The following is an 18,180-nucleotide window of genomic DNA, read 5'->3' on the forward strand; positions in this document are numbered from 1 at the left end:
AAATCTTAAATAAAATTGGAACATTGCAAGGGTGAGGCCAAATGCTAACATGGAGAACAACACACCATTATTTCTCCTAGGTAGTCTACAATCCAATGACATGAACACAGATAATCTGTGCTTTCTTTGTTCCTTTCTCTCTTCTCATGATTCACCCAACAGCCCCACTTCCCATTTTCTTTCCCCTCTCCCATTTGACTGCATCTGCTATCACTCACATAATCAGCCCACATGGATTCTTATTGCCTTCTCCTACTGTCCACATCTGCCCACCATTATTTAGTTCCAATCTTCAACTTCCTTTCTTATCAGATTCCATAATTTGCAGCCATTTGTTGTCTTCATATCACCTATCAGCCTCTGTTGCCATCTCTACATCTCCCTCTTCCACCTTGGTCCACCAGCCCATCAATCACTCCTCTCCTGTACATTTAACAGCCCACCTCATTCCTCCCTCTCAGCTCTTATTCTGACTATTACCCCTTTACACTCTCAGTCCTAATGCAGCTTCTGGACCTGAAATGTTGACTCTCCTTTTGCCTTCACAGATGCTGCTTAATCCACTGAGTTCCTCCAGCAGCTCTGGAATTAACTGCATGGTGGACAAGTTAACAAGGCCAAAATGAAATCCAGTCATACTCCAGCTTCAAAGTTTAAAGTAAATTTATTAACGAATGTCACCCTATATTACCCTGAGATGCCTTTTCTTGGAGGCATTCATAGTAGAGCCAAGAAACATAATAGAATCAATGAAAAAATTATGCACAAAGACTGTTAGTCATGTGCAAAAGACAAGTGGCACATATAAAACATACAAATAATATTTTAAGTAAATAAATAATACTGAAAACACAAGTTGTAGGCTTTGAAAATGAGACTATAGGTTCAGTATTGAACAGCTAGGAAGAATACACTGGACTTTTAAAATTAAACTGAGTGTGACTGTAATATACATTTTAATACATTCGTCATATCCCCATTTTCATTAAAAAAGAGAAATAAAATTAATAAAGTTGATTATTTGAAACCAAACTCTAGTTAATGCTAAGAGATTAATTACACAGCACATCAAAAATGCTTGAAATTAATTGTTTTAGAGAAATGAACAGGCTGCTACATTTGATGCTGACCTTATTCGAAGATCTGATGTTCTCTGTGATGGGAAACTGCTTCTTTAGTTATGACCCAAATTCATTATATGCTGCAGTGAAGGATGGAAATAACTTAAATAACTTCAATCGAATTTATGAATACGAGATATCCAATTTGTATATTTTTCATTTCTTCTCTGAAGTTACAAGAATTACGGACAGTAAATTTACTATCTCCAGTTACCTCAAAATTGGCACAAAACACTATAATGATCTGATAAACATGCATCCATGACAGTCAAAGTCACACAGATATTAAATATGGACACAAGCTCTTTGACCCAGAGTCTACACCAAATGTAAGCCTCCATTTTTACACTAATTAGAACAAGGAACATGGGAACAACACAGGAATAACCTTTGGTCCATGATATAGTGCCAAATAAATTAAGTTAATAACACCTAATTAAAATAATCCCTTCTGCCTGCACCTGGTCCAAATCCCTCCATTCACTGCATTGTCAGATGCCTCAGAGCCTCTTAAACACTTCTATTTATCACCAGCTCTGGCAGCACATTGCTCCCATCCGGTCTCCGCTTGGCTTCCACTACTCCAGAGAAAGTAAACACCAAAAAATCTCCAGATGCTAGAAACCCAGTCCTGATAAAGGGTCTCAACACGAAACATCCGAGTGTTTACTCTTTTCCATAGACGCTGCCTGACCTGCTGAGTTCCTCCAGCATTCTGTGCGTTGCTCCAGAGAAAATAACCCTAGGTTGTCTAATTCCTCTGTATAGCACATACCCTTTAATCCAGACAACATCCTAGTAAACCATTCCCTATTCTACCCCAAATTCTACTCACCCTCACATTAGAAGCAAATTTACAGTGGCCAGTTAACCTACTGGCCAACATACTTTTGGGATGTGGGAAGAAACCAGAGCACACAGAGAAATCCCAATCAGTCACAGGGAGAACATGCAAACTCCACACATAGCACCTGAGGTCAGATTGAATCTGGAGCTAAGAGGCAGCAACTCCACATGCTGCATGACTATGCCAAAGCTAAAGGAGACTTGCATCTAAAGAAGTCTTTTCTGAAGTGTTTTATAGCCGATAAATTTTTAAAGTATAAGCACGATAATATATCAGAGGTCTCTCAGAACACGTATTGAAAACCAAACAACGAATTTTCACTGAAGATCAAAATACTGCAGTCTTGCAGTATTTGGAGGAATTTGGTATATGGTATTTGGTATATGGAGGAATTTAAGGTGGAGGGTTATATGGGAAGCAGGGTTTAAGGGTCGGCACAACATTGTGGGCCGAAGGGCCTGTACTGTGCTGTATTGTTCTATGTTCTATGTTAAGAGGTTAGAAGTAAATGAAAAATACTCTGGACAAATCTCTGGATAATTGACTCAAGCCATTAATCATTTTTGCCTTTTCACTTCCTGACCTTCTGAGCATTTCCAGCATTTGTCTTTTCATACATTTCAGTAATCTTACTAAAGGATAAATTTTGGCCGAGAAACAGCAGAGAAAAATGAACAGTTCAGATGAAGTATGTTGCCCTACAAGATCGAACGTCCATTTCCCTCCACAGATGCTGTCTGACCTGTGTTCTTTCGATTGTGCTTTTGTGTTGCTCCAAAGTCCAGTATTGGATCCCCAGCTAAACAGTGCCAGAGGTTTTTTTTAAAATAAAAGTCATCAGACTTTAATTTAATATGTCATCTTCTGGGACTGTTATGGCTTTTGAAGACCTTTAGTAACCAAGGTGAGACAACTGCACAATAGATGACACCTAATGTTATGTAAAGGATTAAATTAGATTTTTTCATATTCCAAAGAGGAATACTATGCCTACAATGTTAATAATCCAGTTGTAGCTATTCATATACCTCTGTTCACATTCCAAGAGCTGCATGAATGTTATTTCTCCCCCCAAAACAACAAAAAATCTCCTACAGGGACGAGGTCCAGCACCTGGCTACGTGGTTTACTGACAACAACCTGGCCCTTAACACCCAGTAGACCAAGGAGATCATTATGGACTTCAGACATGTGAGGAGCCACACTCACGTCCCATCTACATCAATGGAGCTGTAGTGGAGCATGCATCAAGCTTAAAATCCCTTGATGTCCACATTTCCGAGGATCTCACCTGGTCCCTGAACTCCTCCATCCTGATCAAAAAGGTACAACGTCGCCTTTATTTCCTGCGGAGCATCAAGAAAGCTCACCTCTGTCCCAGGATACTGACAGACTTTTACCGCTGTACCATTGAGAGCATACTCACCAACTACATCTCAGTGTGGTATGGCAATTGTCCCATATTGGACCACAAAGCACTCCAGCATGTGGTGAAAACTGTCCAGCGGATTATCAGCACTCAATTGCCCACCATTGAGAACAACTACGTACTATAAACACTGCCTGGGCAAGCGAAAAGCATCAAGGATGCAGCTCACCCTAACCATGGACTTTTCACTCTCCTCCCATCCGGTAGGCACTACAGGAGCCTCCGCTCCCGCACCAGCAGGCTCAGGAAGAGTTTCTTCCCTGAGGCTGTGACCCTGCTGAACCTCACATTACAGTGCTAAGCAGTATTGCACCCAGCTTGTACTGTCTCAGTACTTTCATATTTGTGTGCTGGAGCACTTACTTCTTATTCACAGTTATTTTGTAAATAACACTATTCTTTGCATTTCTCGTTAGATGCTAATTGCATTTCATTGGCTTTGTATCTGTACTCAGCACAATGACAATAAAGTTGAATCTAATCTAATCTATTATCTCCCCTCATTGCCATTCTACCTCCCCAACCAGAAATGATCCAGATTTCACTTGCTTACTCGTTTCTGGCACTTCCAGAAGGAAAATTGGATTAACTGAACCTTTAAGCCAGTTTTAAGCCACGACGAAGTGATCAGCACTTCAGATGAAATTCTTTGCAAAGGTCATCACAAGAGGAATCAAACAATAAGGCAACACTGGCTCAAATCTGAAGACAACATTGCCTGTAAATAATGGAACAAAATATTCACGTTTTATCAGCAGCTCAAATGACAACTATTGCCAGTGCTGTATCATAATGCACTAAAACAGCTTCTTTAGCCCACTGAGTCCACAAAGTTCAAAGCTCATCCATTTACACTAATATTGCATTGAATGTAAATTACGACAAATGGATAAATGAAGGATAGGCTAAGAGGTAAAATCCTTCTTTGCTGTCTACTACTTACTAAACAGCAAATATTTCAAAACCAACCAATTGGATGATTGAAGTATTGTCATTATTGCATATATAAAAAGTGAGCTTCACTGGCCAGGTGACAGTCAATTAATGTACTATCGTAGGTCAAATAAGTTACAAATTATAGTTCAACTATACTATATCCACTCTTCCAATTAGATCTTTAAATAAATGTTTAAAATATCGCCCAATAAAATTTATCTTTCATAAAAATCAAACTGGCTCTCCTTAATTGTATTATCATTTGCTAAACTGCCCCAAAGATACCTCCTTAGCTAACTAACCTACAATTCCTTATTCCATCCACCTTCCTTCCTTTTGGAGACTCCTATTTTTCCAAATTGCTTCGCCTCTTTCAGGATCTAGAGAATGTCAGATGATTGCCATTGCATCCACCATCTCTACAGCCACTTGCTTTAAGGCCTAATTACACAGGCTATCAGATCCAGGGGAGTTATCAGCCTTAAATATAATTAGTTGGCCTGGGATTTGTTTGTACCCACAAAAGGTAGGTCAAATATTAATTGCATTAAGTGAAATTATAGACTAAAACAGAGTCCAGTAGCTCCAGGGAAATGCACAGGCTCTCTATGAAACATAAGATTTTTTTTAAGTTTACAATCAAACTTTCAGGTTATCCTTACTCCAATTGAACAGCTAATAATGAAGCACACAGAGGCTTTGAGTAAAATTCTCACCAATGGGTTATTCAGTGGCTTGGCAGCAAGTCACCAACATTATACAAAGGAATAATATGTGTGCAGAAACATGCCATCAAACCATTCAAATCTACACTAGCATTTCACTCCATACTGGGCCAGTGAATACAGTGGAAATATTAGAAGCGCGTCTTCCAGAACTGATGCTAGAATTGATAAGTAAAAGCTGAAACTCAGAATGAGGGGAGATCACAATGAAAAAATATTCAAAGATAAAGACAGTATAGATGATAAAAGGCTATATCATCTGGCTGGAGTCAAAACCCCAGACGACCCAGTCTCTCCTCTCAGTCAAACAGTCCAGCCCAGATAATATTCTGGTAAATTTCCTCTGCAACCCCTCCAGTACATCTTTCCTCAAGGGTGATGATGATTAGAATGGCTATCTAATGTTTTATAGAATTGTACCATAATCTCAATAGGCCCTACTCATTGATTCTCCATTTAATTTAAATAGTTTACAAAAAAGCTTTAAAAATTTAGTAATACCTACAAGCAGCAAGGCTGTTGTTCGATAAATTGTTTATTATTGTCATGGGCATACATTCTCAGGGTATAAATGCCATGAAATTTCACTGTTTTTCCAGCAGCAACATAGTACATAACAAACATATCATAATTATACGCAACTTACAAAGTAAGTTGTAGCACAGTAATGTACCAAAGGGCCTGTTTCTGTGCTGTTCTTCTCTATGACTCTGACTCTATAACTACCTTTCCATAACGTTAGCTTTGATGATTTGCTGCATCTTATCACATCCAACACGACAGTACTTGCCAGGTTTACACCCCGCTAAGTATATACTGCATATTCATTAAGTAAATGACACAGAATTTACAGCACAGAAAGATGATATGTGTCTATCGATAATATGCTAGATTTATTGCCTCAAACACAAGCTTACATCTTGAAGGCACATCTTAGAAAAGTAGACTCTTTAAATCCAGCATTATGCATGATAAATTGCAAAACAATATTTTACTCATCTCCTGGGGAGGCCACTAAATACTATTTGGGTACTACTTCACTGTACTGTGCAAGGATAATTGTACTAAAGAACTGCTGTGTATCATTGACTACATGTTAAGCTTAATTTCTAATTTCTGGAATTTATGAATATGAAAAAATTATAAAATACTCAGCAGGTTGTGCAGTGTATCCTTGGAGAGGAGGAGGATGACAGGAGACATGATAGAGATGTACAAGATACTAAGAGGAATAGAGAGAGTGGACAGCCAGCGCCTTTTCCCCAGGGCACCACTGCTCAATAAAGAGGACATGGCTTTAAGGTAAGGGGTGGGAAGTTCAAGGGGGATATTAGAGGAAGGTTTTTTACTCAGAGAGTGGTTGGTGCGTGGAATGCACTGCCTGAGTCAGTGGTGGAGGCAGATACACTAGTGAAATTTAAGAGACTACTAGACAGGTATATGGAGGAATTTAAGGTGGAGGGGTTATATGGGAGGCAGGGTTTAAGGGCCGGCACAACATTGTGGGCCGAAAGGCCTGTACTGTGCTGTACTATTCTATGTTGTTTGTTAGTGACCTTTCACCACAACTGGGAAAAGCTAAAACACGAGAGTAATACATACAAAATGCTGGAGTAACTCAGCAGGCCAGGCAGCAATCATGAAGAGGTATAAATAACCAACATTTTGGGCAATGACCCTTCACCAGAATTGGAGAGGAAGGGGAAGAAGCCAGAGTAAGAAAGTTGTGGGTGGGGGGGTGAGGGGAAGGAGTGCAAGCTAGAAGGCGATAGGTCAAACCAGGTGAAGGGAAAGTAGGTGGATGTGGGAGGAGTTGAAATGAAAAGCTTAGAGAATGAACTCTGTTTAAGACTGTTTGAAGTATTTTGATCCCATTATCCCATTTTCACCTGTTATTTTATAGCTACTGAGTTCATTGACTAAACAAGGTTTCAGGCTCATCAGTCTGGTGGCTTTCTGAAAGTTTCATGACCATAACAACAGCTGCAATGTTAAATTTGAATCCATCATCTTAGAAGGATAGGGCCACTGCAGTCACAATGCATGACTAACAAGCCTTGAAAATTAATGGAGTTAAAGTTCAAAGTACATTATTAAAGTATGTATATATTATACTAATTGTAGCAATTGGCGATCTATAGAGGAACTAAAAGTTGAAAGTAAATTTATTATCAAAGTTAATATATGTCACCATATACAACCTCAAGATTCGCTTTCCTGCGGGTATACTCAGTAAATCCAATAAGCTTAATAGAATTCATGAAAGACTGCACCCAACATGGCGGACAACAAGTACGCAAAAGACCACAAGTTGTGCAAATATAAATGGGAAATAATTAAATAAATAAGCAAGCAAGCAATAAATAGTAAGAACATGAGATGAAGAATCCTTGAAACTGAGTCCATAGGTTGCAGGAACAGTACAGTAATGGAGAAAATGAAGTTGAGTGAAGTTACCCCTCTGGTTCAAGATGGTTGAGGGGTAATAACCATTCCTGAACCTGGTGGTGAGAGTCCTGAGGCCACTGCATCTTCTTGCTATCAACAGTAAGAAAAAAAAAGTAGCATCTATAGGGGGTGGGGGGGCGAGAGGAAGGAATTGTTGATGTTTCGGATAGGCCAAAGCCAGCATGGTTTCCTGAAAGGAAGATCCTGCCTGACAAACCTACTGCAATTCTTTGAGGAAATTAGACAAAGGAGATGCAGCAGACATGGTGTACAGGTGTCCCCCATTTTTCGAACATTCGTTTTATGACACCTCGCTGTTACAAAAGACCTACATTAGTTACCTGTTTTTGCTAACAGAAGGTGCTTTCACTGTTACAAAAAAAGGCAGCGTGTGAAACAAGGCAGCGCATGCGCCAAGCAGCCAAGCTCCTCCCCCGGAACTGCATTCTAGCCGGTATTGCTTAAACATGTGCCTGTGAGCATCTGTGCTTTATGTCAATTTATTTTGTGCATCCATTAGCAAGATGAGTTCTAAGGTATCGGAAAAGCCTAAAAGAGCGCATAAGGGTGTTACACTTAGCGTAAAACTAGACATAATTAAGCAGTTCAATCATGGTGAACGAAGTGAGGACATAGTGAACATAAAGTGCACTGCAGATGCTGCCCGACCTGCTGAGTTCATCCAGCTTTTTTGTACGTCTTGAGGACATAGTGAGTTTGGCTAAGGAGGCTGGGTTTGTGGAAGTTGACGAAGGTGATGTTGAAGAGGTTTTGGCATCCCATGACCAAGAACTGATAGATGAAGAGTTGACAAAAAGATAACAATTGAAGCCGAACGCAGTAACGAACAGCCCGAAAGTGAAGTCATCCAGGAACTGAACGTGAAGCAATTGTGAGAGATTTTCACTGCGATTGACAATACTGCAATGATTGCAGAAAAGTATGACTTTAATTTTGAAAGGGTACGTAGGTTTAGGGCATATTTGCAGGATGGTTTGAGTGCTTACAAAGAACTGTATGATAGATAAATGCGTGAGGCCAAGCAGTCAAGCATACTGTCGCTTTTCAAGCCTTCCACATCAGCCACAGCAGACGGTGAACCTCGACCTTTGACATCGAGGCAAGCAGACAAAGAAGGTGACCTGCCTGCCCTGATGGAAACAGACGACAATGAGATGACACCCCAGTCTCCTCTGCCTCCCACCACCCCAACCTCCAACGACTCAGCCTAACACACCATCATCAAGGGTGCTCACTGTCTTCCCGATTCCAGTAAGTGAAACTACACTGTACATACATTATTTCTACTTTATATAGGCTGCGTATTTTTATGTGTTATTTGGTAGGATTTGGCAGCTTCATAGCTTAAAGGTTACCGGAAAGAGTGCTTCTGCCGGGAACGTTTGCACCGAGTGTTTTTGCTGCGAGTGCTGCCGAGAGCGCTTGCGTGAGATTTTCTTTACGGTGGACAGTGCTGCAATAATTGCAGAAAAGTATTCCTACTTTAGACAGGCTGTGTATTTATCAGATCATTCCTGCTTTTACTATATGTTGCTGTTATTTTAGGTTTTATGTGTTATTTGACATGATTTGGTAGGTTATTTTTTGGGTCTGCGAACACTCACAAATTTTTCCCATATAAATAAATGGTAATTGTTTCTTCACTTTACGACATTCTGGCTTACGAACCATTTCATAGGAACGCTCTACCTTCGAATAGCCGGGGAAACCTGTACTTGGATTTTCAGAAGGCCTTTGACAAGGTGTCGCACACAAGGCTGCTTAGCAAGATAAGAGCCCATGGAATTACAGGGAAGTTACTAGCATGGGTGGTGTTATGATCCCAGCCCCCTCCTTCCTGAGAATCGCAAGATCGCTATTAATTCGGGTCTTGGACCCAGGAAATGAGAGAGAATCCTCAGAAAGACAACGCAACGGATTTGACCATTGTTTCTTGGAGACACCTTTGTGGATTGTGACCCTATGCTACGTGCCAGCTATCAGGGCTACGTGTACACCCTCGGGCAATGTGGGGTGGGGATTGTATCACCCCACCTTGATTGACATCTACAACCCTGCAAGTCAAGATAAAAGAGAGGCTGCAGGGGGCAGTCCCCTAGCGACGCACCAGAAGGCGACACCATCGCTCATCGCTCCCGTGACAACGGGAAGCTATTCGGAAGCCACGTGTGGTCCGTTTCCCCTGGCCTGGGGAACGGGTGGCTGATAACACCGAAAAGGACTTCAAACTGACAACGGGGAACCCACGTTCTCGATTCAACGGTTTGCGTCCAAAAGGACTGGCAAGTTTCTTTTCTCACCAAAAATCTCTCTCTCTCCAACAAGTGAAACCCAGCGGTCCTCAAACGGCTAAAGCCTGCATGAGCTCGAGAGACTTTTATATTTCCATCGGACAATATTTTACCCCTAGACAAAGCGATAGAGCTACTTCTTATTGATGATTATTACTATACCCGCGCTTTAGATTGAGTATTGACGACGTATATTATCTGAATGTTTGTATTAACCTTACTTTTGTGCCCCTTTATAAATAAAAGCGTTTAAAAATAGTACCCTCAGAGTTCAACGGACCTCTCTATCTTTGCTGGTAAGTGACCCAGTTATGGGGTTCGTAACAGTGGAACATTGGCTGGTCGACAGAAAACAGAGAGTGGGAATAAAGGGACCCTATTCTGGCTGGCTGCTGGTCACCAGTGGCATTCCACAGGAGTCGGTGTTGGGACTGTTACTTTTTACAATGTATGTCAATGATTTGGACTACAGTATTAAGGGATTTGTGGCTAAATTTGCCAATGATACAAAGATAGGTGGAGGAGCGAGTAGTGTCCAGGAAACAGAGCCTACAGAGAGACTTAGATCATTTAGGGGTATGGACAAAGAAGTAGCAAATGAAATACAAATGTTGGAAAAAGTGTCTGGTCATGCACTTCGGTGGAAGAAATAAACCGGCAATCTATTATTTAGATGGGGAGAGAATTCAAACTGCAGAAATGCAAAGAAGCTTGGGAGTCCTTGTGCAAGATACCTGAAGATTAACCTGCAGGTTGAGTCGGTTGTGAAGAAGGCAAATGCAATGTTGGCATTCATTTCTAGAGGCATAGAATATAAGAGCAGGGATGTGACTGTAACGAAACCCAATTTCCCTCGGGATCAATAAATTATGTCTGTCTGTCTGATGTTGAGGCTCCATAAGGCACTCGTGAGACCACACTTGGAGTATTGTGTGCAGTTTCGGGCTCCTTATTTTAGACAGGATATACTGACATTGGAGAGGGTTCAGAGAAGATTCACAAGAATGATTCCAGGAATTAAAGAGTTACCGTATGAGGAACGTCCGGCAGCTCTTGGGCTGTACTCCCTGGAGTTCAGGAGAATGAGAGGGGATCTCAGAAACATTCAGAATGTTAAAAGGCCTGAACAGATTAGATACAGCAAAGTTATTTCCCATCATAGGGGATTCTAGGACAAGAGGGTATGACTTCAGGATTGAAGGATGTCCATTTAGAACTGAGATGAGAAATTACTTTAGTCAGAGGGTGGTAAATCTGTGGAATTTGTTGCCATGAGCAGCTCTGGAGGCCAAGTCATTGGGTGTATTTAAGGCAGAAATGGATAGGTTCCTGATTAGTCAGGGCATCAAAGAGTATAGGGTGAAAGCAGGAGAGTGTGGATGACTGGAGAATTGGATCAGCCCATGATTGAATGGCAGATGGCCTACTTCTGCTCCTAAATCTTATGGTCTTACATTGATGGAGACCTTCAACCCAATCTCACAGATACTGCTCAATCCATCAAGTTCCTCCAGCAGATTTGATTTTTTTTTACCAGCACCTGCCGCCTCTGTATTTCAATAGTCTGTTTCGAGCTGAAAAGTTTCTTGGCCCTAAAAATCAAGTGCTCCTTCTCCTTCAATGCTGCCTAACCTGTTAAGTTCCTCCAGCAATTTTTGTGCGATACTAAAGATGTCTCTCTTTGCTATGTATACTGTTACCGTTTTTTTGTTGCATTCATGAAGCAGCGCAGTTTCAAAGGTTTTTAGGTAGATAGATAGATAGATAGATACTTTATTCATCCCCATGGGGAAATTCAACTTTTTTCTAATGTCCCATAGGTAAGCACATGAAGTGGAATGAAGGAATATGGATCATGTACAGGTAGAAGAGATTTAGTTTAATTTGGCATAGTGTTCAGTACAGACATTGAGGACCAAAGGGCCCCTTCCTGTGTTTTACTATTCTATGTTCAGTGAGAAACCCAGAGTTAAATGAACAAAGTGTGTTTCTGTGCCATGATTCTCAAAAGAAAATGACATCCACAAGTCAGAACATCAAACAACTATGTAATTAGCATAATTCTTTAAATAGTTGCAAATGAATATTTTTTCCAGACAAATAATTGATGTTAATTACATCTTTGCCTACTCTTTCAATATGATGAGTGTTGTGGTGTTGACGCCTACTTCACCACAAGTTGATGCCAAAGCAAAGGCATGTAATAATAATCCATTAAACAATCCCAAGAACTTTATCTTAATTTCAAAACAAAAAAAAGTGCAGATGCTGCGAATCTCAAATTAGTAACAGAAAATCCTGGAAATAATCAGAAGGTCAGGCAGCAACTGAAGATGTGATCTCTTAAGAGGAACTGTGTCAAGAAAATAAATGAGGGCAGAGAAGGAAAAAAATGTTTAATTTATTTAATTTACAGATACAGCATGTAACAGTCTCTTCTGGCTCAATGAGCCACAGCACCCACCAACCCACCTATTTAACCCTAGCCTCATCACAGGACAATTTACAATGACCAATTAACCTTTGGACTATGGGAGGAAACCAGAGCATCCAGAGGAAATTCACGCCATCATGGGACAGATATATAAACTTCATGGGACAGATATATAAACTTCTTACAGATGGTGCCAGAATTCAACTTCAAACTCCAACGCTGAGCTGTAATAGCATCACGCCAACCACCACAGTACTGTGGTGCCCCTCCAGAGAATAAGAATTCAACAAAATAAGCAGTTCAACCAAAACAATCTAAGCTGTCTTTTAAATTCATGTGTCACTTTCAGTGTCTTTCCATTTCATAAACCACTTATCAACCCTACGTTATGCCTGCTCCATTTACCGAATGCACTCTTTCAATGTGAGAGCACTGAATTGACTATGCCTATAATACAACTAATTACAACGCCAGCAATTCACCATAGAATGTCATCCAGAAGTAAATCTAACAATTTCTAGAAAAAAAGAGTATAATTTACTACTCAAATTCTACAAAAATACTGAAAAATACCAGCTACTCAGTGTACTTACAAAGAGACCTTTCAGCCACAATGTCGTGCTAAACTAATGTCATCTAATTAAACAAACCCCTTCTGCCTGCAGATCGTTCATGTTGCTCCATTCTCCATTTATATGCCGATCTGAGAGCTTCTTCAACACCTGTATCGTATCTGCAAACCACCACCACCACTGGCAGCATATTCCAGGCACCCACCACCCTTGTGTTTAAAAAAAACACTTCTCCTGTACACCTCCTTTGAACATCCTTCTCACCTTAAATGCACACTCTATATTATTAGACATTTCAACTGTAGAAAAAAGATACCAGCTTGTCTACTCTATCTACACCTTTCATAATCTTATAACTTTCCATCAGGTCTCCCTCTCAACCTCCACTGTTCCAAAGAAAACAACCCTTGCTCTAAATCAAAGTAGAGTTTGTTGTCAAATGTGCAAGTATGTGCATGCACAGGTCCAATGAAGTTTTTTTGCAGCAGTATCACAGTATCGTTGATGCAAACAATGCATTTCATTGTTACAATGGACACGTGACAAATGAAGTTAATCTTAAAATACTCCCAATGGTGGGAAAGTATCACAGCATCACAAACAGCATTCACAAGAAGTAAATTATGTTAAAATATAACCTAAACATATTCTACACAATTTTACAAGAAAGAACATAATTGGAACAAAAAGTAACCAGATTCCACTGCAGTGCAAAGTGGTCATAGTGTTGCGATACTGATGTAGTGATTCAGGCTCTGCAGTTTGCTTCAAGAACTGAATGGTTGAAGGAAAGTAGCTATTTTTTAGGCCAGTGATGTGGCACTTTAGACTTCTGTATCTCTTGCCCAATTGTAGCCATGAACAAATTGGATGCTGGTATTCTTTAATGATAAACATTGTCTTTTTGAGACAATGCCTTATTTATCGGTGGCACGGTAGCGTAGCAGCTAGTGTGACACTTTACAGCGCCAGGAATCATTGTTCAGTTCCCATTCTGTAAAAAATCTGTACATTCACTCTGTGACCAAATGGGTTTCCTCCAGGTGCTCTGATTTCCTGCCACATTCCAAAGATGTGCAGGTTAAAAAGAGGGGCAGAAATTGCCAGAAGTTAGAGATTGATGTTCATACCATCAGGATGCTCCTCAGGTGGAATATGAAGTGCTGGTCCTCCACCCTAAAGTGGTGTCATTGTGGCAGTAAAGGAAGCTATGTTCTGACATATCAAAATAGGAATGGGGTTTGGAATTAAAATGATTGGCCACTGGGAAACCCTGCTGGATTTTCTGTGATGTCTCTCTTCTCCCCCCCCCCCCCCCCTTTCCAATTCCTATTCTGGCTCCCTTCTTACCTCTTCTCCTCATCTGCCTATCACCTCCCTCTGGTGCCCCTCCTTCTTCCCTTTCTCCTACAGTCCACTCTCCTCTTCCATCAGATTTGTTCTTCAGCCATTTATCTCTTCCACCAATCCCCTCTCAGCTTAATTTATCCCCTCCCCCACCAGCCAGTTCCCCCCTCACCTGCCAGCTTGTACTCCTTCCCATCTCCCATCATCTTATACTGGTTTCTTTCCCCCTTCCTTCTCAGTTCTGATGAAGGGTCTTGGCCCGAAACATCAACTGTTTGTCCTCTCCATAGATGCTGTCTTACCTAGCTTTTGGAGTGCAATTAGTCTACTAGATGATATCGTTTAAGGTGTGTTGGCTCTGCTCCAAAATCAAGATCACCTAATCTCAGTCATCAAATTACAATACACAGTCTATCTTCACATGAACTCAAGAGACCAAGCTCCAAGTACAATGTTGGTCCTTCCACTAAAGAGCCAAAAGATCTTCAACCAAACAGACCACTGCCCCTTAACAATTAAAACTTTGAAAAAAATCACTTCCCTTCAATTGATAGCTGCATCTCAAGAAAGTATGTTTGCAAAACAAACACAATATTCAGTATTGCCTCCAATATGCAAGCCAGTCCTCAGCTAACTAAGGAAAAGCTTGAAGACCAGAACCAAATTGTAGCATTAAGCTCATGGTCTAGCAAAAGTACTTGTAAACTTCAGACTCAAGTGAACAATGAGGCATCTTAAAGCATTGAAGGAATATTTCAAATGTATAAATGCTCTCTCAGAGAAAATCTGAAAATCAAATAACCAAATAAGCGAAAACAATTGCTCGGCTTAATGCAGGATTTTGATCTGAAATGTCAACAATCCCTGTGTCAGCATCTCTTAATTCTTAAACCAGCATAGAATGCTCAGTTCTAGAGTAGAAGCAAGTCAGCCTCAAGGAAAAGTAATAGTATGTGACAATACCATAGCAAACATCTATTGGTCCAACTAATGCATACACCAGACTGATTTTACATAAATAATTTGTCTGCAACTATACTCAAGTAACTTTTTCTACAAAAAAAAGCTGATTTTAAAATGGTATTTCGTTTTTATCTCCTTTTCAAATAAACTGGTTTACCAATCCTCAGAGGGATTAGAAGTAGAGAGATTGAGCAGCTTGAAGTTCCTGGGTGTCAAGATCTCTGAGTATCTAACCTGGTCCCAACATATTGATGTAGTTATAAATAAGGCAAGACAGCGGCTACACTTTATTAGGAGTTTGCAGGGATTTAGCATGTCAACAAATACACTCAAAAACGTCTATAGTTGTACCATGGAGAGCATTCTGACAGGCTGCGTCACTGTCTAGTATGGAGGAGCTACTGCACAGGACTGAAAGAAGCTGCAGAAGGTTGTAAATCTAGTCGAGTCCATTTTGGGCACTAGCCTACTAAGTACCCAGGACATCTTTGGGGAGCGGTATCTCAGAAAGGCAGCGTCCATTATTAAGGACCTCCAGCACCCAGGGCATGCCCTTTTCTCACTGTTACCATCAGGTCGGAGATACAGAAGCCTGAAGGCACACACTCAGTGATTCAGGAACAGCTTTTTCCCCTCTGCCATCTGATTCCTAAATGGACACTGAATCCTTGGACACTATCTCACTTTTTAAAAATATACAGTATTTCTGTTTTTGTACATTTTTTATAATTTATTCAATATACATAATTGATTTACTTGTTTATTATAATTTTTATTTTACATTTTTTTTCTCTGCTAGAAAAAATGGTCTGTCACTGGATCGGACTCGGAAACCTCCGTTCTCGACTCCGGCGCTGATCTCACTGTGCCACCAGCCAACCGGAATGGGGGGGGGGGGGGGGGGGGGGGGTGTCAGGGTGAATCTTACGAAGAAAAACTTAAGCCAAACACAAAGTTAAACACTCAACACACTGTCAATGGCAACGACTTAGAATGGCGGACAGCGCCATGATCCGACTTAAAATGGCGGACGGCGTCGCGATTTGACTTAAAACGGCGGACGGAGTTCTCCTTCCTCAGTTCGTAAGTACGAGTTGTCCGTAAGTTGGACGTTCCTAACTCAGGGACTACCTGTAATTCCTTCATCCATATTCTTTTGGCAAGACTATCATAGTTAGGAGGTTAACATTCAAAGATACACATTGTATCAAAAGGACAGGCAGAAAAACACAGAGGGTGGAATGGCTACATTGGCAAAAAAAAGAAATCAAATCCATAGAAAGAGGTGACAGATGATTGTAATCCTTGTGGGCAGAGTTAAGGAACTGCATGGGTAAAAAAAAAATCCTGATGGGCGTTATATATAGGCTTCCAAATAGTAGCCGGGATGTGGAATACAAATTACAACAGGAAATAGAAACGGCATGTAAAAAAGACAATGTTACAATATGATGAGGGATTTCAATATGCGAGTAAACTGGGAAAATCCCAGAGGATCCCAAGAGAAAGAATTTGTAGAATATCTACAAGATGGCTCTTAGCCCAATAGGAGAAAGGCAATTCTGGATTGAGTGTTGTAGAATGAACCCGATTTGATTAGGGAGCTTAAGGTAACGGAGCTATGAGGAGGTAATGATAAAAATATGATAGAATTCACCCTGTAGTTTGAAAAGGAAAAGATTATGTCAGATGTATCAGTATTCCATTCTTGTAAAGGGAGTTACAAAGGCATGAGAGAGGAGCTGGCCAAAGTTGATTGGAAGGGAAAAGTAGCAGGGATGACGGCAGAACAGCAATGGCTGAAGTTTCTAGTGCAAATTCGGAAGACGCATGATACATCCCAAAGATCAAGTAGGCTTCTGAAGGGAGGATGAGGCAACCATGGCTGAGAAAGGAAGTTTAAGTAAGAGGATTGCAAAGCTTTTAACCAAAAGGGGCAACTAAAGAGCCATAAAGAGAGAAAAGATGAAACATGAAGGTAAGCTGGCCAATAATATTAAAGATGATATTGAAGGATTTTTCAGATATATAAGGAGAAAAAGAGAGGTGAAAGTAGATTTCAAACCGCTGGAAAATGATGCTACAGTGATAATAATGGAGGACATAGAAAATGTAGATGAACTTGATAAGTATTTTGTGGAAGACACTGGATGTATTCCAGAATTTTGAAACTGCCAGGGGTAGAAGTGAGTGTAGATGTTATAACCAAGGAGAAGGTGCTTAGGAAGCTGGAAGGTCTAAAAGGTAGATAACTCACCTGGACCAGATGGACTACCTGAGTACTGAAGGAGATAACGTAGCTCAAAAGATTGAGGTGGCATTAGTAATGCTCTTTCAAGAATCACTTAATTCTGGAATGGTTCTAGATGACTGGAAAACTGCAAATGTCACTCCACAGTAAGAAGGGAAAGAGGAAGAAAGGATATTATAGGCTAGTTAACCTGACCAGTGGTTGGGAGAATGTTGGAATCCATCATTAAGGATAAGGTTTCAGGGTATAGTATGGTTTCCTTAAGGGAATTATGGGTCTTTCCTGGTTGGCTGCTGGTGACCAGTGGTGTTCCACAGGGGTTGATGTTGGGATCACTTCTTCTCATATTACATGTCAATGATTTTGATGACAAAATGAATGGCTTTATGGCCAAATTTGCAGATTATATGAAGAAACCTGGAAGGGCAGGTAGTATTGAGGAAGCAGAGAGGATGCAAAAGGACTTGCATTATGAGAATGGGCAAAGTGATGGTAGATGGAATATAATGTAGGAAAATGCATGGATATGCATTTTAGTAGGAGAAGTAAAGGTGTAGTCTATCTTCTAAATGGTGAGAAAATTCAAAATCAGAGGTGCAAAGAGTCTTGGGAGTGCTTCTGCAGGATTCCCTAAAGGATAACTTGCAATATGAATGCTTGTAAGGAAGGCAAATGCGAGGTTAGCATTCATTTTGAGAGGATTAGATTACAAAAGGATGCAAATGCTGAGGCTTTATAAGGTATTGTCAGACTTGGAGTATTGTGGGCAGTTTTGAGCTCCTTAACTAAAGGATG

General features: G+C 40.5%; 1 protein-coding gene across 9 annotated transcripts in view; it reads right to left on the reverse strand.

Moving 5' to 3' along the window:
• clcn3 (chloride channel 3) overlaps nucleotides 1-18,180 on the reverse strand; it is a 224,651-nt gene that overhangs the window by 112,332 nt on the left and 94,139 nt on the right. For 2 of the 9 annotated variants that reach the window (XM_073047863.1, XM_073047864.1), the window contains exon 2: nucleotides 1,131-1,201. The exons of the other annotated variants lie outside the window; for them this stretch is intronic. The gene's annotated coding sequence lies outside the window, so the exon portion shown is untranslated. The remainder of the gene's footprint in view (nucleotides 1-1,130; nucleotides 1,202-18,180) is intronic. 9 annotated transcript variants of the gene reach the window in all.

The sequence above is a fragment of the Hemitrygon akajei genome, chromosome 6 (genome assembly GCF_048418815.1).
Source record: "Hemitrygon akajei chromosome 6, sHemAka1.3, whole genome shotgun sequence".
NCBI classification, from domain to species: Eukaryota; Metazoa; Chordata; class Chondrichthyes; order Myliobatiformes; family Dasyatidae; genus Hemitrygon; species Hemitrygon akajei.